This window comes from Cetorhinus maximus, chromosome 3 (genome assembly GCF_964194155.1).
Source record: "Cetorhinus maximus chromosome 3, sCetMax3.hap1.1, whole genome shotgun sequence".
Lineage (NCBI taxonomy): Eukaryota > Metazoa > Chordata > Chondrichthyes > Lamniformes > Cetorhinidae > Cetorhinus > Cetorhinus maximus.
Genome location: NC_135881.1, coordinates 123264377 through 123287578, shown reverse-complemented (window position 1 = coordinate 123287578; position 23202 = coordinate 123264377). Strand labels below are relative to the sequence as shown.

The 23202-nt window shown below is 44.5% G+C and overlaps 1 protein-coding gene across 7 annotated transcripts in view; it reads left to right on the top strand.

Annotated features, from left to right (window-relative positions):
• Nucleotides 1-23202, top strand: part of hycc1 (hyccin PI4KA lipid kinase complex subunit 1) — a 92074-nt gene that overhangs the window by 5910 nt on the left and 62962 nt on the right. For 2 of the 7 annotated variants that reach the window (XM_078538890.1, XM_078538888.1), the window contains exon 2: nt 21962-22012. The exons of 4 other annotated variants lie outside the window; for them this stretch is intronic. The gene's annotated coding sequence lies outside the window, so the exon portion shown is untranslated. Of the gene's footprint in view, nt 1-21961; nt 22024-23202 lie in introns of all 7 variants that reach the window. One more of the 7 variants, XM_078538889.1, reaches the window with a different exon arrangement.

The following is a 23202-nucleotide window of genomic DNA, read 5'->3' as shown; positions in this document are numbered from 1 at the left end:
AGGCGCTGGATATTGCAAAGTCTATGGTCCTAACAATATTCCGACAATAGTACTGAAGACTTGTACTCCAGAACTTGCTACGCCCCTAGCCAAGCTGTTGCAGTACAGCTACAACACTGGCATCTACCCAGGTATGTCCTGTATGCCACAAAGCAGGTCAAATCTAACCTGCCCAATTACCATCCCATCACTCTATTCTCAATCATCAGTAAAGTGATGGAATGGGTCATCAACAGTGCTATCAAGCAGCACTTGCTTAGCAATAGCCTGCTCACTGATGCTCAGTTTGGGTTCCGCCAGGGTCACTATCTCCTGACCTCATGACAGCCTTGGTTCAAACATAGACAAAAGGGCTGAACTCCAGAGGTGAGGTGAGTGTGACTGCCTTTGACACCAAAGCCACATTTGACCGAGTGTGGCATCAAGGAACCCTGGCAAAACTGGAGTCAGTGGGAATCTGAGGTGGGGAAAACTCGTCACTGGTTGGAGTCATACCTAGCACAAAGGAAGATGGTTGTGGTTGCTGGGAGTCAGTCATCTCAGCTTCAGGACACCACTGCAGGAGTTCCTCAGGGTAGTGTCTTCGGCCCAACCACCTTCAGCTGCTTCATCAATGATCCTCCCTCCATCATAAGGTCAGAAGTGGGGATGTTCGCTGATGATTGCACGATGTTCAGCACCATTTGTGACTCCTCAGATACTGAAGCAGTCTATGTCCAAATGCAGAAAGACCTGAACAATATCCAGGCTTGGGCTGACACGTGGCAACGAACATTCGCACCACACAAGTGCCAGGCAATGACCATCTCCAAGAAGAGAAAATCCAACCAACGCCCGTTGATGTTCAATGGCATTACCATCACTGAATTCCCCCACTATCAACATCCTAGGAGTTACCATTGACCAGAAACTGAACTGGACTAGCCATATAAATACTGTGGCTACAAGAGCAGTTCAGAGGCTGGGAAGCCTGCAGCGAGTAACTCCCCACCTGACTCTCCAAAGCCCGCCCACCATCTACAAGGTACAAGCCAGGAGTGTGACGGAATACACTCCCCTTGCGTGGATGAGTGGAGCTCCAACACTTGAGAAGCTTGATGCTGTCCAAGACAAAGCAGCCTGCTTGATTGGCACCCCATCCACAAAAAACATTCACTCCCTCTACCACTAACGCACGGTAGCAGCAGTGTGTACTGTTTACAAGATGCACTGCAGAAACGCACCAATGCTTCCAAACTCACAACTACTACCATCTAGAAGGACAAGGGCAACAGACACAAGGGAACACTGCCACCTGCAAGTTCCCCTCCAAATCACTCACCATCCTGACTTGGAAATATATCGCTGTTCCTTCACTGTCACTGGGTCAAAATCCTGGAACCCCCTCCCTAACAGCACTGTCGATGTACCTACACCACATGGACTCCAGCAGTTCAAGAAGGCAGCTCACAACCATCTTAAGGGCAACTTGGGATGGGCGATAAATGCTGGCCTGGCCAGTGAAGCCCACATCCATTGAATGAGTAATAAAAAAACAAGCCACCTATAATTGAAAATTTGGATATCTGTTACTCATGATTTTGTGCACGGTTCTTGCCCAGATTTCTCGCGTTCATGATATAGTCAGGAAATTGCTTATTGCGGATAAACCTTTTTGTGGTTTGACACTCGCTGTGTACCAGGAGAGAGCCTTGAACCCTGTCCATAATTTTTAAGCTGAACTTGCAAACAACATGGCATGTAGCACAACCATCTTTTCATTTCATACATTACTTAAACTTTGCTGAATGTGATGTCAATTGAGTGTGATTTGTCAGACTGTAGATCTCGGCAGAACATACTATCCCGAATCCCAGTGTGTTTTCAGAATGGAATATCTACAATTGACATGGTTTTCTCAGTCCAGCAACTGCAAGAGGAATGCCGCAAACAAAGAGAACCACCAAGATATTTGACCATGTGAGCAGAGGCGGTCTATTTAAACTTCTGGAGAAATTTGGCTGCCTGCTGGAGCTGCTCCATGTGATCTCTTTCCATAACATGATGGGCAAGATCAGCTATGCTGGGGCAACATTGGAACCCTATGAGATCTGTAGTGGGATCAAACAGGGTTGTGTTCTGGCAGTGACACTCTTTAGCATATTCTCTTTGCTGCTGTCATATGCCTTCAGGTCATCCACTGAGGGGGGTCTACTTACATACTAGAACTGGCAGAAAACTGTTCAGCATTACTTACCTGAGATCTAAGACAAAGGTGCGCCAAGTCCTCATCAGACAGCAGTGCTATACCAATGATGCTGCACTAGCAATCCACACAGGAACGCCTGCAGTTGCAAATTGGCAGACTCTTACAGGCATGAGAGTTTTTTGACAATCAGCATCAGGAAGACAAATATCAAGGTCTAGAATATTGCCATACTGCCATCCATCTGCATTGAATGTGATACTGGAGGTTGTTGATGGTTTCACAGTCACCAGCACCCTGTCACTTGATGCTGAATTCGACACACCTCATTGCAAAAATTGCAGCTGTTTAAGTTTCTTTTTATTTGTTTATGGGATGTGGGTGTCGCTGGCTAGGCTAGCATTTATTGCCTGTCCCTAATTGCCCTTGTTCAGAGGGCATTTAAGAGTTAACCACATTGTGGTAAGCCAGACCAGGTAAGGAGAGTAGATTTCCTTCCCTAAAGGACATCAGTGAACCAGATGAGCTTTTGCAACAATCAACAATGGTTTCATAGTCATCATTAGACTTTTTTAATTTCAGATTTTTATTGAATTCAAATTCCACCATCTGCTGTGGTGGGATTCGAACCCAGATCCCCAGAGCATTACCCTGGGTCTCTGGATCACTAGTCCAGCGATAATACTACTACACCATCCTTATGTCCAAGCTGAGCAAGTGTAGAAAAGCATCAACCTGTTTGAAAATACAAAACTGCTCACCTACTAAGCCTGCATCCTAAGTGCGCACCTTTTACAGTGGTGAAACCTGGACAAAATATGCTAGGCAGGAGAAAAGACTGAACAGTTTCTACCTTCGTTCTTTCAGATGTATCCTCTATCTCTTGGCAGGACACGGTTGCCAACCTGGAGGTCCTGGAGTGTGTTAATTCAATCAGCGCACACTAAATGCTAATCCAACAACAACATCATCTGCGCTGGCTTGGTCACATTGATTGGATGGATGACCACTGTATATACAAAGACCTTCTGTAAAGTGAACAGACCACAGGGTCCTGACCTCCTGGGCATCCATACCTCCGCTATCATACCTCTGCTACAAGGACACGTGTAAGCAAGATATGAAGGTGCTGGATATTGACACTGACAACTGTGAGGCAGTCTCTGATAGTTGTGACCTTTGGAGGCTGACTGTTTGGAAGGGCATCGGAAGGGGCAAGCAGCATTTGAAAGTTAAAATGGCCAAGACGGGGCCCAGAGAAAACAGGCCAGAGAATTGTGCACCTTCAGCCCATCGTCATCCTCTGCAGGAAATGCAGTAGAGATGGCCATGTAGTTGGGCTCCTGAGCCACACCTGGCAATGCTTAACCATAGAGTTGACCAGCGCAAAGAATCATCTTACTGGCTGGAAGGTTGCCTTAACTACTTGTATAAGGATCAGCGTAATCTTTAGATGCTTTCACAAGCAATATGAGGATGGTTTTATACACCACTTGTTATGTTTTTCTCCCTGTTGCTGGTAAGGGACACTATTTTATGCTTTTGTGCAGTGCCATACTTAATTATGATCAGCATAGATCTAGAATAATACAATGGGAATAGTGTGTGATGGAGTCTAGTGGGGATTGGAGAGAATAACTCCATTGATGGTGGTGAACACGAAATTAACAAGCTATTGCTTGTTATAAATGAAGCTTTTTTAAACAAAAGATTGGTTTTAAAGTTACAGTTGATTAGTGTAATTATAGAATAGCTTCATTGTTTCTGTTTTTAGAAGTGGGGTTAGGAGCAATTTGAGTGGTGTGTAATCTTCCAACATTTTTTTTGTGAACGGAACAACTGAAAGCTATGAAATGTACACCAGACCAGATACTTCTAAATGTGGATTTCAACAGTCTATGCTTCAGAATAAAATGTCTGGATTCCTTTTAAATGTGCGATTAGCTCTCTCTTATTGCTGTTGATATAACTGCAAGACAGGGTATTTGACGTTGGATTTTTTTCATCCCTGTTGCTGTTGGATGTCATGGTGGGTGTAAACAGACAATATGGAGAGAAGGCAAAAAATCTGTTTCACGCTGCCGTGAAACCAGTTTGCGATTGTTCGCTCCGCCTGTCAATGGCGGGCCACATTTCCTGCCGCCAGATGTCGGGAACATAATTTTAATACATCTTCTTATCATCTATAAGCCCTGCTCGCTGGAAGCACTCCACCCCACCCCCAGCCCCGTGCTGGGTCATTGGCCTGATGGGAGTGCACAAGCACATGTGGGGTGGAAGCAGCCATACATTAGGAAACCTTGTATAAAGTGACAATTCCTCTGCAGCTGGAACAGTTCAGGTGCAGCTACGTTGACATGGCTTGGAGTCAGGCCTCTAGCTTGTCTGCCCACTTGAGCAATGCAGAGGCATCAAAGTGCCAACAAATAATCCAGAGTAGAATCCCCTTATGAAGGCTGACCATGGAGCAGTCACTGGTGGAGGTGCTCACAGCCCCTTGCAATGTCGTCATCTTGGTTTGTACCAGTCTTCCCCATGGTTCAAGCTAACAGTGCAGCCTTGCAGTGCGCCTGAGCTGAGAGCACAGCATGTGGAGTACAGTGGGTGAAGCTGTCTCCAATCAGTCAGGTGGAGTGAAGCCGAGGTGGGTGGGGTTTCGGGCAGCTGTGCAGCGCACGAGGCACTGGCCGTCCATGTGATGGCTAGCACTCTCCGGGATGAGCTAAGGGGCCTTCAGACTTAACCAAGAGAGATTCTTGGAACACCCATGCTAATCCATGCATCTCTCTCTTTCATCCTGCAGGAGTAGTACATCAGGAGCATGGAGCCTGGTGACCTAGCGTATGCCTCTTGGCTTACAGGGAGCTGAGACGAAGGACAAGAGAGCAACGGACGTTCCTGGTTGGACAGAGGGAGGAACAGCACCCTCGAAGAAGGGGTGGATGGGGTTCTGCGCATGCCGCTGAAGAGCCACAGCGAGCCGTCATTGGTCAGTGCCTAGCTAGACCCAGGGTCTATGGACAGCGCTTGACATTCCTGCAGATGATCTACAACTAGTGTTGCTGAAGACTGCGCATGTCCAGGGAACTGATCAGTTGCATCTGTCACCTGCTGCAGGATTTGGTGCCAAGGGGAGCATCCATTGCCCATGGTCATGAAGATGACTGTGGCACTCAATTTCAATGCCAGCAGCTCCTTTCAGGGCTCCACTGGTGACCACTGTGCGATATCGCAAGCCTCCATCCATAAATGCATCCATGAGGTGATGGATGTCATACTTATGAAGGCACACAACATTGTGCATTTTGCCCAGGATCAGGAAAGCCAGGAAGCAAGAGTGCTGGGATTTGCCCAGATCTCAGGTTTTCCGCAGGTGCAGGGTGCCATCAACTGCACTCACATGATGCTCAGATATCTGTGGCAACAAGCGGTTAACTATGTCAACTGCAAGGGCTTCCACTTGCTGAATGTTCAGCTAGTGTGCAGCCACCACATATACATCCTACAGGTCTGTGAGTGGTTCCCAGGGAGCGTCCACAAGCCCTATATTCTCAGTAGGTCTCAGATCCTTGACATCTTCCAGGGTCCACAGAAGCTGCAGGCTTGGCTCCTCAGGGACTAGGGCTACCCACAGAGGACGTGGCTGATGATGCCTGTGCGGTGGCCTCAGACTGCAGCAGTGCGAAGGTACAACGAGGGTCACGTTGCAACTCACACCTTGGTGGAGCAAACCACCGGGATGTTGAAAATGAGGTTCTGCTGCCTGGACTGGTCTGGTGGAGCCCTGCAATACAGTCCACAGAGGGTGTCACGCATAGTTGTCACCTGCTGCACCCTTCACAACCTGGCGCTGCAACAGGGAGAGGAGCTGGCTGAGGAGGAGATGGAGGAGCTACATGTCTCCTTTGATGAAAAGGACATCGGGGATGAGGGTGAGGAGGCCCATGAAGGAGAGGATGATAGCGATGTAGCCATCTCACTGGCTAGATCAGGCAGGCGTGCTCGGGAGGCCCTCATAGCTGCTAGGCTCGTGGAGGATGATGACGACATGCAGAGAGGAGACACCATAGATTGCAGCTGTGAATGTTTGACTCCTGTCTGGCTGATGCCAGTGCACATACCCTCTGTCATAAGGCCGCCTGTCATGGAGATGCAGCGGATGCTCATGGTCCCAACAATCGAGGACGATGATGACGACATGCAGTAGGGACACTGTAGATCCTCACATAACTTATGTCTGACTCCTGCCTGGCTGATGGCAGATCGTTTGTGCTCTGTGAACAGGGTCATATGGAGATGCAGCAGGAAAACTTGAACTTCTGATCTTTTACAATCCTTTGTGAGTTGAACCCTTCAGGGCCACACTGTCACCGGACACACATGCTGATGAGATAGGGAGCAGCAGTACTTCAAAGGAGAATGACGGAAGTCTATATGCCGCTGGCCCAGGACATTCTGGCAGCAATGATGAGCCCCATCGAGGTGTAGGCGTGATTGATGTGTCCAGTGACTGTGAAGGCACATGAAACACTGGGAAGAGGCCCTGGACTGAGACATCTGCCTTTATCTTGTGCGGGGACCAAGGTTTCACATCTGAGTGATGTGAACACTGCTCATCAAAACAAGGAGCCTATAGGCAAGGAGACATTCTTGGGAGCTTATTTACTATATTGAACAATATATACCATTGATTAACACCCATGTTCAGGCTATCCAACCCATACAACCACAAGATGTGTTGGTTCAGACTCCCAAGATGCCTGTGTCTTTTGCGGCCTTGTGGAGTCCGTGGACCATGCTTATATAAGCTGTTTTAGGCTGCACCTCTTTAGTTACTTGAAAAACTTTTTGCTTTTGTGTTGTTTGCACTTCAGTCCCACACTCCTGATTTACGGGCACCCGGTGGGGGGTGGGGGGTGGGGGGGGCGTCATCAGGCAGCGTGCAATCGAGCGGATCATCTGACCTTTTGCCCCTCTTCCACGGCTACGTTCGTTGCCGGGTGCCCCTGGAGAGGGAGCACGTGGTGCCCACTGCCATTGTCGCGGCTTCCATGCTCTGTGGGCACTGGGGTGCTTTATTGACCCCTTTATTCATATTTTGATTTTTTATGTTTTGTAAGTTTCTTTTAAATTTTGTCTTTTGGCTTTGCAGATTCCCTTTAAGGGGCTGCCTTTTAAGTTGTCCCTTGATTTTGTTAATTTAGTTTATTTGTTTTGTACCAACAGATTTGCATCTTCTCAACATTCCTAACCCTGCCATTATGTCTTGGTGCTCCTCTGACCTCCACAGCGGAGGTGGAGGCAGCCTGCTGACTGCTACACCCTGTCTGCGATGACACTCCAGCTTCCCTTTTCTCCTCAAGGAGTCAGCCTGGGGCCCTGGGGCACCCATAGGGAGGAGGATCAGCAGCTCGACACCCTGGGGCCATCCACCCAGATGACTGAGTGTATGGCTTATCTGAATTCCCTCCTCCTGTGACCTGAGATTGAGCTTCCCTGCACCCCTCTCGCGTTGGCATTGCCAATGTCATCAGCGATGGAGTTCAACCCACGCAGCAGCGTAGGACTGATGTCCTGGACCAAAGTCTCCAGTGCGGCCACTATCCTACCAGTGTTGACCTCGGTGTGTTGACATGCCGGCGCTATCACCTCAGCCTGTAGGCGGATGGACTCCTCTACCGTGCCTTGCAATCTGAGGAGTGCAGCGGACACCCCTTCCTGATGTTCCCGATCTTGCCTTTGCAGCTACAGCAACTGAGACATGACCAAGTCCAGAGGCTCGTCATCTGACTTGGACTCAGCAGATTTCTGGTCTCCAAATGCCGGAAACCTGGGGAGGACTGCTGAAGTCCCTGATGCTGCCTGCTGTGCGATGTGTTTGCTAGATTGTGATCCCAAGGCTGCTCTAAAGCTAAGCCCCACCAAGATGTGTCTCTATGCTGGTGGACAGTGTGGATGAGCACTGTGATCTTCAGTGAGGGTGTCATCAGATTCTTCAGGGCTTGAGTCGAGGACCTGGGTCATGGACCCCCTCAGCTGTTTTCCAGATGTGCCTGTGAAAGCAAGGAGAGATAATCAGTGCATGGCAGGGGACTGCGCAACAGGAAGTTACTCACGGCCCAGTTGTTTGATGGATGTTGCATTGCTGGATCCGCACTTGGATGAGCACCGCCGACCTCGCTGTCAGCACAGGAATGGTGCAGATTGCCTGCCAGCTGGATGACTCTATTTTCAAAATCCGTGAAGACCTTGATTTCAGGCGTTCCTTCACCAGTCTGTGACCGCTCCCTTTTGTGTGCCAGCTTGTCCTGCATGAAGACAGATGGAGAGATTGTAAACAGGGCACCTACCAGGCCAGATGAGAAGATGCCTGGCATGTGTGGGTGCTGAGTGGTGCCATGGACAGGATGAGGATACGATCCACAAGGCAGATGAAGGTGTGGGAGAGAATGAATGGTGATGTCCCTTGAACTGGCAGCAAGTGAGATCTCTGTGGATATGTGATATGTTTGTAAGTGTGAGAATTGAGAGTGATTGAGAAGAGTGATTTACCCTGGCAGAACAGAGATCATTCATCCTCTTCCTGCACTGGATGGCTGTCCTCTTTTGCAGGGTGTTGGCACTGACCACCATTGTCACTGCCTCCCATGCAGGATTGGTGACCTTGCGTGATGGCCTTCACCCAGAGCAGGGGTAAGGACATTGCAGGCCTCCATTGTGTCCAGAGGTGCTTGAGAGAGGCGTTGCTAAATCTGGGGGCAGCGCGTTTCCTCTTTTTTTTTTTGCAACCATCCGTTCCCAGCAGCTTCCTATCCCTGGAAGAGTGCTAGCTCTTTGCAGGGGCAGCCCTTAAATATGGTGCCCGGTTTACTGAAGGCCTGAGGTGATGGCGCGGCAGGCGAATCAGAGGATGCCCAACCAGCAACTTGACATTTTTCCCAGGAATGCATAATGAATGAGGCAGGAATGGGACGATACGGTGCAAAAAACCTGCCATTTGTGGCCGGCAGATAAAATGCCTTTTTTCCCACTCCGCTACCGCATTTTGTGCAAATCTAGGACGATTGTGTCCTGAGATTTTAACAGGCAGATATGCTGAGCGGGCTGGAGTTATTTTACTGCCGACCTGCAGCTAGATCCAAAATTGTCGTCTTCAAATACTGTCTTTGTGCTCTTCATAGCACTCAACCTAGGCCCTGGCAGCCCTCCCTCATTGTCCTGTTGTCTGCTTTTGATTACACAAAGTAGTATTATTAAAGTTCTTTTGAGGCTATGATTAGGAGGGTAGATAAAGGGAAACCAGTGGATGTAGTATATCTGGATTTTCAGAAGGAATTTTGCAAGCCAAGGGCATGATCACTTCAGCCATGATCTTATTGAATGGCAGAGCAGGCTCAAGGGGCTGAATGGCCTACTCCTCCTGTTGCTTATGTGAGTTGCTACACAGAAGGTTGTTGTAAGAACAGAAATAGGAGCAGGAATAAACCATTTGGACCCTTGAGCTTGCTCTGCCATTCAATAAGATCATGTCTGTATGCTGGAAATCACAAGGCGCCTATTTAATTTTGGTGAGACCCAGATTCAAGTGAACAAAATGATAGAAATGAAGAAATTTAATGCCACTAAAGAGTGATAAATGCCCAGGACAAAATGTTTTCAATTCAAATTTTAAAGGAAGTAGGTGAGAATATTGCAGATGCCTGCCTATAATCTTCCAAAGTTCTCTTGATTCAGGAAATGTTGCGTTAGACTGGAAAATTGCACGTCATTCCACTATTTGAGAAAAGTAAGTGGAGGGATCCAGGGAATTATAATCCAGTTAGCCTAACATATGTTGTTGGATAAAAATAAAACTAATCTAATTAAGGGTAGAGTGACTGAACACCTTGAAAATTTTCACTTGATTGGAGAGAGCTAGCATCGATTTGTAAAGGATAGGTTATGTCTGACAATTCTGATTGAATATTTTTTTGAAGAGGGGACTGAAGTAGTGGATAGGGGAATATACATGCATGTTATTTATGTGGACTTCCAGAAGGCATTTGATAAAGTCCTTAAAATTTTCAAAGAGATTGTTAGCTCATGGAATTAAAGGCAAATTATTGACTTGGTTGAGAGATTGGCTGAGCAGCAGGAGAATAATGGGATAATGGGCAGTACTCTAATTGGCAGAATGCAATTCGTGGTATCATGCAAGAATCTGTGTTAGTGCCGCAGCTGTTCACCATATTTATTAAGAACTTGGGTGATGAGATAGAAAGATACATCCAGATTTGCTGATTGCTCCAAGACCAGTCGTATTGAAAACTTAAAATTAATAGATAAAAGGTTAAATATATGAACAAAACTATCAAATTAATTTCAGTGTAGGCAAATGTAAGGACCTCCACTTGGAATAAAGCACTTTCTAAGTGGTGAAAAACTAGAAACGGTGAAGATTCATGGAGGTTTGGGGATCTTGCACATCATTAAAATGTCATGAGAAAGTACAGAAAATAATCAAAAAGGCTAGAGGAAGGGTGGACTCTATCTAGAGGAATGGAATACAAGGGGGTAGAAGTCATGCTTCAGCTATACAAAGCCCTGGTTAGACCTCACCCAAGTATTGTGAGCAGTTCAGGTGACCACATCTCGGGAAGGATGTATTGGTCTTGGAGGGAATGCAGCATACATTTACCAGATTGATAGCTGGACCCCAAGGGTTAAGATCCAAGACGAGGTTACACAAACTAGGGTTCTACTGTTTGGAATTTAGAAGGTTAAGGAGTAATTTGATTGAAGTTTTCGAGATCTTAATGGGAACAGATAGGCTAGATAGAAACTTTCTACTGGCTGAGGAGTCTAGGACTAGGGGGCATAATCTAAAAATTAAATTAGGAAACACTTCTATGGATAAAGGATGGTAGAAGTTTGGAACTCTCTGCTGCAGATGGCAATTGATGCTAGATAAATTGTTAATTTTAAAATTGATATTTATAGATTTTTGTTATTAAAAATTGTCAGGATACAGGGAAAAGCAAGGTATATGGAGATTGGTCACAGATCAGCCATGTTATTGATTAGCAAAACAGTCTTGAGGGGTTAATTAGTGTACTCCCCTTGTATGTTCCTAAAGGGCAATTGGAATCAAAAAGAAAAGAACATCTGCAAAAATAGCTGAAGTCAGGAGAGAAAATGTAATCCTCTGAAATGCAATGTTTTCCAACATGTCATAACCCATACAGACTCTGAATGCATCACAGCTTGACACACACATACGACCATACGAATTGGGAGCAGGAGTAGGCAATTCGGCCCCTTGAGCCTGCTCTGCCATTTAATAAGATCATGGCTGACCTGATTGTGGCCTCAGCTCTACTTTCCTGAGAATTTATCTAACGCAGCTTTAAAAGTATTCAATGAACCTGTATCCACTGCTCTCTGAAAAGAGAATTCCACGTACTAGATACGTTACTGAGCTGCAATCAGAGAATAGTTATATTGGTTTAATGTCTCTACCTGAAACTTCAGGTCAGAACTGGCCTTCTGAAATGTTTAAGAAATAACAAGCTGTTACCCAGTAGAGCCACATTCTTAAATTATGCTTCGAGTTTGTGTGGTGATCTGACTTCAGGGGAAATTTAATCACATGGTTGAAAACCAGTAACTGCAGACGAGGCCATTTTTGGCTCCTCCATCACATTTCTTGTGAGAACTTAAGGCAGCAGACGAGGAAAGCTTCCAGTTTTTATGGTGCTCTGGTCCATTTGCAAGAACTGCTGCTAGATTTTTGAAAGAGAAGACTGGAACTGAAAACAGTAGCATTAGTTTCCCTTTGATCTTTACAAACCCCAGTTGAAATTTGTTTGATAATGTATCAGAAAAATGTAAATACTGATTTGACTACTGTGACGAGAAGGTACACTTAGTTAAGACTTAGTGCACTGCTCTTGCTTGTCATCGGAATGGAAATACTCAAATGTGCCTGTGCTATAACTTGCCAGAAGCAATCTAAGCCCTGAAGTTGAGCTCGTTGTGCATCACTGATGCAAAGAAAATATAAGCACTGGCTATAATTTAATATTACGAACCTCCCATGGCTTTGTTCAGTGTCTCAGATGTTACAAATTTTCAAGCTTCCCGAAGAGATCAAACTAATTACATTTATCATTTTTTATCAAATGCCTTTATACTTCCAAAAGGTTCTGCTTAACCTAATATTTAAATTAGACTGTTTAGAGCATTCCTTTTGAATTAAATAATGATACTGCCCTTTCTTCCACAGTAATTTCAATTTTCCTTTCTCATAAAATCAATGCAGCTGCTCAATGTTTAGAATACATGTAAATCAGAGCTCTGCTCACTGACTTTATTGTAGCAACTTACTTTTGTAGAATGCTGTTATGACCGATGCAGTTGGTAAAGCGGAGTTATTTTTAAAAATCCCAGAGGGAAACTTTAAACAACTGTCATACCAATAATTTTAAGCGTTATGTTTGAGATGCGACTCTGAACTTAGGAATCAGACCATTAGTTCTCGAGGTTTTACATTAAACTAAATGAAACATTAATTTACAAAGGTTAAAATATATGTACACATGGCTACAAATTATTACTATCATAACTTTTAACAAATTCCCAAACTAATCTCCATTAAGGCAACAGCAAGCTATAGACTTAACCAAACACCAGGCAAAGTATTTTCACCTTATGAATTCAGAATTAGGTTCTTTTCACTGTGGAGCCAGTAGGAGGCTCGCAGCTGCCTTTTGATCTTACATTGCCTCTGCTCTGCACACCCAAAAACTACTGAAGTTATACCTACCACCACTGATTTGAATTCAAATTCTCATTGTTAAAAGGTAAAGTTCAAAGAGACTGGTGAGACAATGAAACCCCATTCATTATTGCTTGGTATCTGCTAGAAAGGCGTCAAGTTTTCACCCTACTTCTTGAATGCTCTATTCAAAAAAATGCAAATGCACGCTATCTCTCTTACATATCAAAACTAGTACATATCAAAGCACCCAAACTAGCTGGCTTTAATCCAGTTAAGACATACCTGCAGATTAAACCTCTATTTTAAAAGAAAAATATTTTCCAAAATATTATATACATTAATTGCTTCATGACAAACACGCTTTCTATTAGAATTTCAAAATAGACGCTTTACTTTTGTCTTAGTTTATAGAATCCTAACTGTTTTCGATAATTGCTTCCCTGGAGGCCACAGTTGCCAGGCTTCCATGAATGGTGGATTTCAGATTCAGAATTTAAAGCAGCAAAGCTTGGCCAATTATGATATGGCCAGCATTACTGTCATTTATTTATTTATTTATTTTTAAAAAGGCCCTGTCGCCTGATGTTTTCTGGGAGCTGTTTACCACAGTAAGTCCCCGTTTTAAGTCGTCGCGCATTAACGTCAGTCATTAAAAGGGGTCTGTATTCTTGTTTCACAACGCGAGTTTTGCTTTAAAGTTGTTTCGTGCCAGTCTGAAGCAGGGCTGCCTGATCAGTGCCATTTTGGAGTGGCAGCTCCCTAACCCACCCTCTCACTGCTGACCCTCCGCTTCACAACTTGCCTCCTGCAAGCCATAAACAGCTTCTCCTGCCTCTCACTTCTGCATTCACAGTGAGGGTTCAGGAGCAAGAAGCAGTGAGTGGGAGAGTTGGAGTGTGGGAGGTTCAGCGAGAGGAAGGGTCAGAGAATGGCAGAGGCCATGAGCTGGAGGATCAGCAGCGTATGTGTGGGTTAAGGAGTGGGAGACCCACAAGCCCAAAAGGTTAGCAGTGAGATGGAGGGCCATGAAACTGCAGAGGCTGCAAACTCTGTGGTCATAGTGAGAAGGAAGGTCAAGGATTGCGGGGTGTGTGATGAGGGGGAGGTTTGGGAAAAACATGGGAACATACTCCTGCTCCTAATTCGTACGTCACTCAGCCCCTTGAGCCTGCTCCGCCATTCAGTAAGATCATGGCTGATCAGATTGTGACCTCCCATCAACCCCAATAACCTTTCACCCCCTTGTTTATCATGAATCTATCTATCTTTGCCTTAAAAATATTCACAGACACTGCTCCCACTGCCTTTTGAGGAAGGAATTCCAAAAATATTCTGCCCTCAAGAGAGAAGATTTCTTCTCATCTGTGTCTTAAATGGGCGACCCTTACTTTTAAACAGTGACTCCTAGTTCTAAATTCTCCTACAGGAGGCTACATCTTCTCTGTCAAGGCCCCGCAGTGTCTTGTATGTTTCAATCAAGTCACCTCTTACTCATCTAAGCTTCAGTGGATACAAGCCTAGTCTGTTCAACCTCTCCTCGTTGGACAGCTCTCCCATTCCTAGAAAACCTTCTCTGAACTGCTTCTAATGCATTTATATCCTTCATTAAATAAGGAGACAAATGCTGTACAGAGTACTCCAGATGTGGCCTCATTAGTGCCCTGTACAATTGCAGCATAACCTCCCTACTTGTACAGTCAATTCCCCTCACAGTGAATGATAACATTCTATTAGCTTTCCTAATTACTTGCTGTACCTGCATACTAGCCTTTTGCGATTCATGCACTAGAACATCCAGATCCTTCTGAATCTCAGAGCTCTGGAATCTCACCATTTAGATAATATGCTTTCCTTATTCTTCTACCAAAATGGACAATTTTACATTTTGCTCACATACTCCATTTGCCAAATCTTTGCCTACTCACTTAAGGAGGCTACAAAAGGACATGTTCTCTTCACAACTTACTCTCCTGCCCACCTTTGAAACACAGCAAATTTAGCAACCATACCTTCAGTCCCTTCATCCAATCATTTATATAAATTGTAAAAAGTTGAGGCACCAGCACTGATTCCTATAGCACACCTTGCCAACCTGAAAAAGACCCTTTTATGCCTACTCTTTCCTGTTAACTAGTCAGTCTTCTATCCAAGCCAATATGTTACCCCCTATACCATGAACTTTTATTTTCTGCAATAACCTTTGATATGGCATCTTAACACATGCGTTCTGGAAATCTAAAGTATAGTATATCCACCGGCTCCCCTTTATCCACAGCACATGTGACCCCTTCCAAGAACTCCAGTAAATTGGTTAAACATAAATCCCCTTTCATAAAACCATGTTGATTCTGCCTAATTTCATTGGATTTTTCCCAAGTGTCCTGCTATAATGTCTTTAATAATAGCTTCTTTTCCCTATGACATGTTAAGCTAACTGGCCTGTAGTTTCCTGCTTTCTACCTTCCTTTTTGAAGAAAGGAGTTACACTTGCTATTTTCTAATCTAATGGAAACTTCCCTGAAACTACAGAGCTTTAGAAAATTAAAACCAGTGCATCATCTATCTCACTAGCCACTCCTTTTAAAACCCTAGGATGAAGTCCTCGAGAACCTGGGAACTTGCCAGCCCATGGTTCCAACAATTTGCTAAGTACCACTTCCCTGGTGATTGTAATTTTCCTGAGTTTCTCCCTCCCTTCCATTTCCTGATTTACAGATATTTCTAGGATGTCACTTGTATTATCTACACTGAAGACCAGTACAAAATACCTGTTCAATTCATATGCCATCTCCCTTATTTTCCATTATCAATTCCCCAGACTCACTTTTTCTATAGGACCAGCGCTCACTTTAACTATTTTCTTAACTCTTACTATCTGTTTTTATGCTTCTAGCTAGCTTTCTCACATACTCTAATATTTTCCTCCTTATTAATCTTTTAGTCTTTCTTTGCTGTTCTTTATATTCTATCTAGTTTTCTGACCTGCCACCCATCCTTGTACAATTAAATGCTTTTTCTTTAAGTTTGTTACCATCTTTAACTTTTCTAGTTAGCCATGGATAGTGGATCCGCCCCTTGGAATTTTTCTTTCTCATTGGAATGCATCTATTCTGTGTATTCTGAAATATCCCTTTAAATATCTGCCATTGCATCTCTATTGACCTATACCTATTTCTTAACCTTATTTTCCAGTTCCATTCCCACATAATTGCCCAAGTTTAAAATGCTAGTCTTAAACCCACTCTCTTCTCTCTCTCTCTCTCTCTCTCTCTCTCTCTCTCTCTCTCTCTCTCTCAAACTCAGTGTAAAACTCAATCATATTATGATCACTGCTACCTTGGGGCATCTTTACTATGAGATCGTTAATCCTGTCTCATTGCATAATACCAGATCTAGTATAGTATGTTCTCTGGTTGGCTTCAGATGGTGCTGTTTTAAGAAACTATCCCCAAAACATCCTATGAACTCCTCATCCAGGCTACCTTTTCCAATTTGTAGAATAAAATCCCCCATGATTATCATCGTATCTTTCTTACAAGCTCCCATTATTGTGTCCTTTTATACTTTGCCCTACCATGTGGTTACTGTTAGGTGGGCCAGTACACCACTCCCACATTTCTCATCTACCCAAACCACTTCTACATCCTGGTTTCCTGAACTTAAGTAATTCCTCTCTATTGTGTTAATACCATCATTAATTAACAGAGCCACCTTTTCCTAGCTTCCTGTCCTCCCTAAATGTCATGTATTCTTCAATATTCAGGCTCTAATCTATGTCATCCTGCAGCTATGTCTCTGTAATAGCTATCAGATTGTACTTATTTATTTCTATTTGCACTCTCAGTTCATCTGTTTGGTTATGAATGCTACTTGCATTCAGATACAGAGCCTTTAGCTTTGTCCTTTTTTATTAATTTTGTAACCTCTAGCCTTAACTGCTGACATACTATTAGCTTTCTACTCTCTATCGCTTCCTGACAAGGTCTATTTATCATTTCCCATATTAATACCTTACTTGCTTGTGTTGCCTCTACTCTTTGATATGCCACAGCTTTCCAGATTTGATCCCTTGCCCCCAGTTTTTAGCTTCAAGCCCTCCTCTACTTCCCTAGTTATGCGGCTCACTGGAACACCGGTTCCAGTGTAGACCGTCCCAATGGTACAGATCGCATTTTCCCCAATACTGGTGCCAGTGCCCCATGAACCGGAACCCACTTCTTCCACACCAGTCTTTGAGCCATGCATTCATTTCTCTGACCTTATTTGCCCTGTTCCAATTTGCACGTGGCTCAGGTTATAATTCAGAGATGATTACCTTTTGAGGTTCTGCTTCTTGATATGGTGCCTAGCTCCTCATACTGACTATGCGGAACCTCTTTCCTGGTTCCACCTATGTCATTGGTACCTACGTGGACCACACCGACTGGATCCGCATGGTATGTTGCCTGCCCGGTGCCAGGGTGAGGGACATCTCTGACCGGCTTGAAAGTATATTGGAGAGGGAGGGGGAGGATCCAGTGGTCGGGACAAATAACATAGGTAAGACTAGGAAAGAGGACCTGTTTGGGGATTATCAGGAACTAGGAACTAAATTAAAGAACAGGTCCTCAAGGGTTATAATCTCCGGATTACTAGCCGAGCTACGTGCAAATTGGCATAGGGACGCGAGAATAAGGGAAGTAAACACGTGGCTAAAGGAGTGGTGTGGGAAAGAGGGATTCCATTTTGTGGGGCACTGGCATCAGTATTAGAACAGGAGGGATCTGTACGGTTGGGACAGTCTCCACCTGAACCGATCTGGGACCAATGTTCTAGCGAAAAGGGTAAATAGGGTGGTCAACAGGACTTTAAACTAGAAAGTGGCGGGGGAGGGAAGGGTATAACTCCAAGAAGTATGACTAATGGGAAACAAAGCAGCAGGTTAGTGTGTGGGGGGGTGGATTCAACTTCATGGAAAATAATGAAAAAACTGAAAAGAAAGGAAAGCCCAGGAGAGACTATTAGAGTCCCCAGAACACAAAATAGGACAGAGTGGAAAGGGCTAGGAATCTAACTTCAAGCACATCAGATAAAGGGACGACAATGAGAAAGGGGACGGGAAATACAGGACTGAAGGTGTTGTATCTGAATGCACGCAGTATACAAATAAGGTAAATGAGCTTGTGGCACAGATTGAAATTGGCAGTTATGATGTGGTGGGCATCACGGAGACATGGCTGCAAGGGGATCAGGACTGGGAGCTAAATATCCAAGGATATACATCCTATCGAAAAGATAGGCAGGTTGGCAGAGGGGGTGGGGTTGCTTTGTTAGTAAGAAATTAAATTAAATTAAATCGATAGCAAGAAATGATGTAGGGTCAGATGATGTAGAATCTGTGTGGGTAGAGTTGAGGAACCGCAAAGGTAAAAAAACCATAATATGAGTTATGTACAGGCCTCCGAACAGTAGTCAGGATGTGGGGCACAAGATACACCAGGAGATAGAAAAGACGTGTAAAAAAGGCAAGGTTACAGTGATCATGGGGGATTTCAATATGCAGGTAGACTGGGAAAATCAGGTTGGTAGTGGATCCCAAGAAAAAGAAATTTGTGGAATGTCTACGAGATGGCTTTTTGGAGCAGCTTGTGGTGAGCCCACGAGGGAACAGGCAATCCTAGATTTAGTGATGTGTAATGAGGCAGATTTGATAAGGGAGCTTAAGGTGAAGGAACCCTTAGGAGGAAGTGACCATAATATGATAGAATTTACCCTACAATTTGAGAGGAAAAAGCTGGAATCAGATGTAACGGTATTACAGTTGAATAAAGGCAACTACAGAGGCATGAGGGAGGAGCTGGCCAGAATTGACAGGGAGATGAGCCTAGCAGGAAAGACAGTGGAACAGCAATGGCAGGAGTTTCTGGGAGTAATTTGGGAGACACAGCAAAAATTCATCCCTAGGAAGAAGAAGCATACTAAAGGGAGGATGAGGCAACCATGGCTGACAAGGGAAGTGAAGGACAGCATAAAAGCTAAAGAGAAAGCATACAATGCGGCGAAGAGCAGTGGGAAACCAGGGGATTGGGAAGCCTACAAAGACCAACAGAGGACAACTAAAAAAGAAATAAGGAGGGAGAAGATTAAATATGAGGGTAAACTAGCCAGTAATATAAGAGAAGATTCCAAGAGTTTTTTTTAGATATATAAAGAGTAAAAGAGAGGCAAAAGTGGACATTGGGCCGCTGGAAAATGACGCTGGAGAAGCAGTAGTGGGGAACAAAGAAATCGCAGAGGAACTGATAGGTACTTTGCGTCAGTCTTCATGGTGGAAGACACGAGTGACATCCCCAAAGTTCAAGAGAGTCGGGGGGCAGAGGTGAGTATGGTGGCCATTACCGAGGAGAAGGTGCTAGGAAAACTGAAAGGTCTGAAGGTGGATAAATCACCTGGACCAGATGGATTACACCCCAGAGTTCTGAAGGAGATAGCTGAAGAGATAGTGGAGGCGTTAGTGGTGATCTTTCAGGAATCACTGGAGTCAGGGAGGGTCCCAGAGGACTGAAAAATCGCTAATGTAACCCCCCTGTTTAAGAAGGGAGTGAGGCAAAAGGTGGGAAATTACAGGCCGATTAGCCTGACCTCAGTCATTGGTAAGATTTATGAGTCCATTATTAAGGATGAGATTTCAGAATACTTGGAAGTGCATGGTAAAATAGGGCAAAGTCAGCATGGTTTCATCAAGGGGAGGTCATGCCTGACAAATCTGTTAGAATTCTTTGAGGAGGTAATGAGTAGGTTAGACAAAGAAGAGCCAATGGATGTTATCCAATTGGACTTCCAGAAGGCCTTTGACAAGGTGCCGCACAGGAGGCTGCTCAGTAAGATAAGAGCCCATGGTGTTAGAGGCAAGGTACTAGCATGGATAGAAGATTGGCTGTCTGGCAGGAGGCAGAGAGTGGGGGATAAGGGGGTCCTTCTCAGGATGGCGGCCGGTGACTAGTGGAGTTCCGCAGGGGTCAGTGTTGGGACCACAACTTTTCACTTTATACATTAATGATCTAGATTAAGGAACTGAGGGCATCCTGGCTAAGTTTGCAGATGATACAAAGATAGGTGGAGGGACAGATAGTATTGAGGAGGCAGGGAGGCTGCAGAAGGATTTAGACAGGTTAGGAGAATGGGCAAAGAAGTGGCAGATGGAATACAACGTGGGGAAGTGTGAGGTCATGCATTTTGGTAGAAAGAATAGAGGCATAGACTATTTTCTAAATGGGGAGAGAATTCAGAAATCTGGAGTGCAAAGGGACTTGGGAGTCCTAGTCCAGGATTCTCTTAAGGCTAACTTGCATGTTGAGTCGGTAGTTAGGAAGGCAAATGCAATGTTGACATTTATTTCGAGAGGACTAGAATATAAAAGCAGGGATGTGCTGCTGAAGCTTTATAAGGCTCTGGTCAGACCACGTTTAGAATATTGTGAGCAATTTTGGGCCCCGTATCTCAGGAAGGATGTTCTGGCCCTCGAGAGGGTCCAGAGGAGGTTCATGAGAACGATCCCAGGAATGAAAGGCTTAACATATGAGGAACGTTTGAGGACTCTGGGTCTATACTCGATGGAGTTTAGAAGGATGAGGGGGGATCTGATTGAAACTTACAGAATACTGAAAGGCCTGGATAGAGTGGACGTGGGGAAGATGTTTCCATTAGTAGGAGAGACTAGGACCCGAGGGCACAGCCTCAGAGTAAAGGGAAGACCTTTTAGAACAGAGATGAGGAGAAACCTCTTTAGCCAGAGAGTGGTGAATCTATGGAATTCATTGCCACAGCAGGCTGTGGAGGCCAGGTCATTGAGTGTATTTAAGACGGAGATAGATAAGGTTTTTGATTGGTAAGGGGATCAAAGGTTACGGGGAGAAGGCGGGAGAATGGGGTTGAGAAACTTACCAGCCATGATTGAATGGCGGAGCAGACTCGATGGGCCGAATGGCCTAATTTCTGCTCCTATGTCTTATTGTCTTATGATCCACCCCCTCCCACTACAAGTTTCTCTCCACCCCTGAGTGAGTGTCCTGAACCCTGGCACCAGGCAGACAACACAGCTGCCTGGACTCTTGGTCTTTGCTGCGGAGAACAGTGTTAATCCCCTTGCTATACTGTCTCCTACTACCACTATATTCCTTTTTGGTATCCCCCACTTGAATGGTTTCCTGTACTACGGTGCCATGGTTGGTCAGCTCATCCATCCCGCAGCCTACACACATCCAAAAAAGCTGAAAGAACCTCAGACCTTTCGAATAATGGCAAACGCTGAAGCTCCTGTGCATCTGCCACCTGGGTCCCCTTATTTGCCTTGCTCACAGTCACAATCTCCTGTCCCTGATCACTGACCAAATCAGAAGACCTGATCCTAATAAGTGTGACTGCCTCCTGGTACAATGTATCAAGATTCTGAGCTGAAGCTGTTCTAGCCACAAACACTTGCTGCATCCAAGATCTCCCACGTGCAGCCTGACACGTTGCCTGTCATGATGTCGTTAATGTGTCTTTAACTGCTTAAATTATTTTATTTATTTATTAACCTTACCACCAGTTTGTATTCTTTTTAAACAAGAGTGGAACAGACTTTAACACTTCCCAGATACTCACCAAACAACTAGCTTTTGCCCCTGTAGTAGAGTAAGAACCAATTCCTACAGGATGAACACGTTAGAACAGGCAAAAGCAAAGGAGCACCTATCTCACTTAATCACCCAACTCCAGAACTCTGTTCGAAGTTGCACTCCGTGTTAAGTTGCACTTAAGTGGCTGTTTGTATGTCCTTCTGAAACTGAGTTAGTTGACCCCAGTTACAGAAAAAGTGATTTAAGCTGCTGTGCTTGATTAGCCAACTTCAGCTGCTCTTCCAGTAGTTCCCTGAAACCCTCCTTAAGGCTGGGAGATTGAAAATTTAGGCAGTCAAATTCAGTGAAATGGTAAATACAAACAAAATTAGATTTTTACATAGAGATTAACAATGCGTTACTTACCCAAACTTCCAGCAATCAAGAAGCAAGAATCAATCAGGAAGTGAGATCGACTGCAAGTGGGAGGTATGTAGGAAGTTAGCATATTTCCTTTATATTTTAAATTTATTTTTAAAAGTTATTTCATTTACCAATATGTACGAATTTGGGAACATTACCTATTTTGCTAGCTGTGACTTGTTGCTCCTCGATTGAAATTTGAGCTGCTCCAGACTGAAGTGTGATGCATTTAAGAAAGCGAATCCAATGTTTGACACCTTGATGCACGTTTTATTCATTACATGATGCCCAACTATTTCTCTGCATAAATTTTGGGAGCTGAACATAGGGACAGGCATAGGACACTCAATCCCTTGTATGTGTTGCGCCCAATATTTGTAGGAGTTGATGCTAATTCTATGCAGGAAATAGGTGGGAAAGTAAGTTGCAAGGAAGAAATAAGAAATTTACTAATGGACATGGACAGGTTAGGTGAATGGGCCAAAATTTGGCAGATGGAGTTTAACGTGGATAAGTGTGAGCTTATCCATTTTGGTCAGAAGAATAAAAAGGCGACTTATTATTTAAATGGAGAGAAACTTCAGAACGCTTCAGTGCAGAGGGATCTGGGTGTCCTCATGCATGAATCGCTGAAAGCTAGTATGCAGGTACAGCAGGTAATAAGGAAGGCAAATGGAATTTTGGCATTTATTGCTAAAGGAATAGAGTATAAAAATAGGGAAGTGTTGTTGCAACTGTACAAGGCACTGGTGAGACCCATGCTGGAATACTATGCACAGTTTTGGTCCCCTTACTTGAGGAAGGATGTAGTTGCACTGGAGGCGGTTCAGAGGAGGTTCACTAGATTGATTCCAGAGATGCAGGGCTTGTCTTATGAGGAGAGATTGAGCAGTTTAGGCCTATACTTGCTAGAGTTTAGAAGGATGAGAGGAGATCTAATTGAGGTATATAAGATGCTAAAGGGGATAGACAAAGTAGACGTGGAGTGGATGTTTCCCCTTGTGGGGCATTCTAGAACGAGAGGCCATAGTTTTAGGCTAAAGGGTGGTAGATTTAAATCAAAGATGAGGAGGGTTGTGAATCTGTGGAATTCACTACTTCAAAGTGCAGTGGATGCCAGGATGCTGAATAAATTTAAGGAGGACATAGACAGATTTTTAATTAGTAATGGGTTGAACGGTTATGGGGAGAGGGCAGGAAATTGGAGTTGAGGCTGAAATGAGATCAGCCATGATCGTTATGAATGGCGGGGCAGG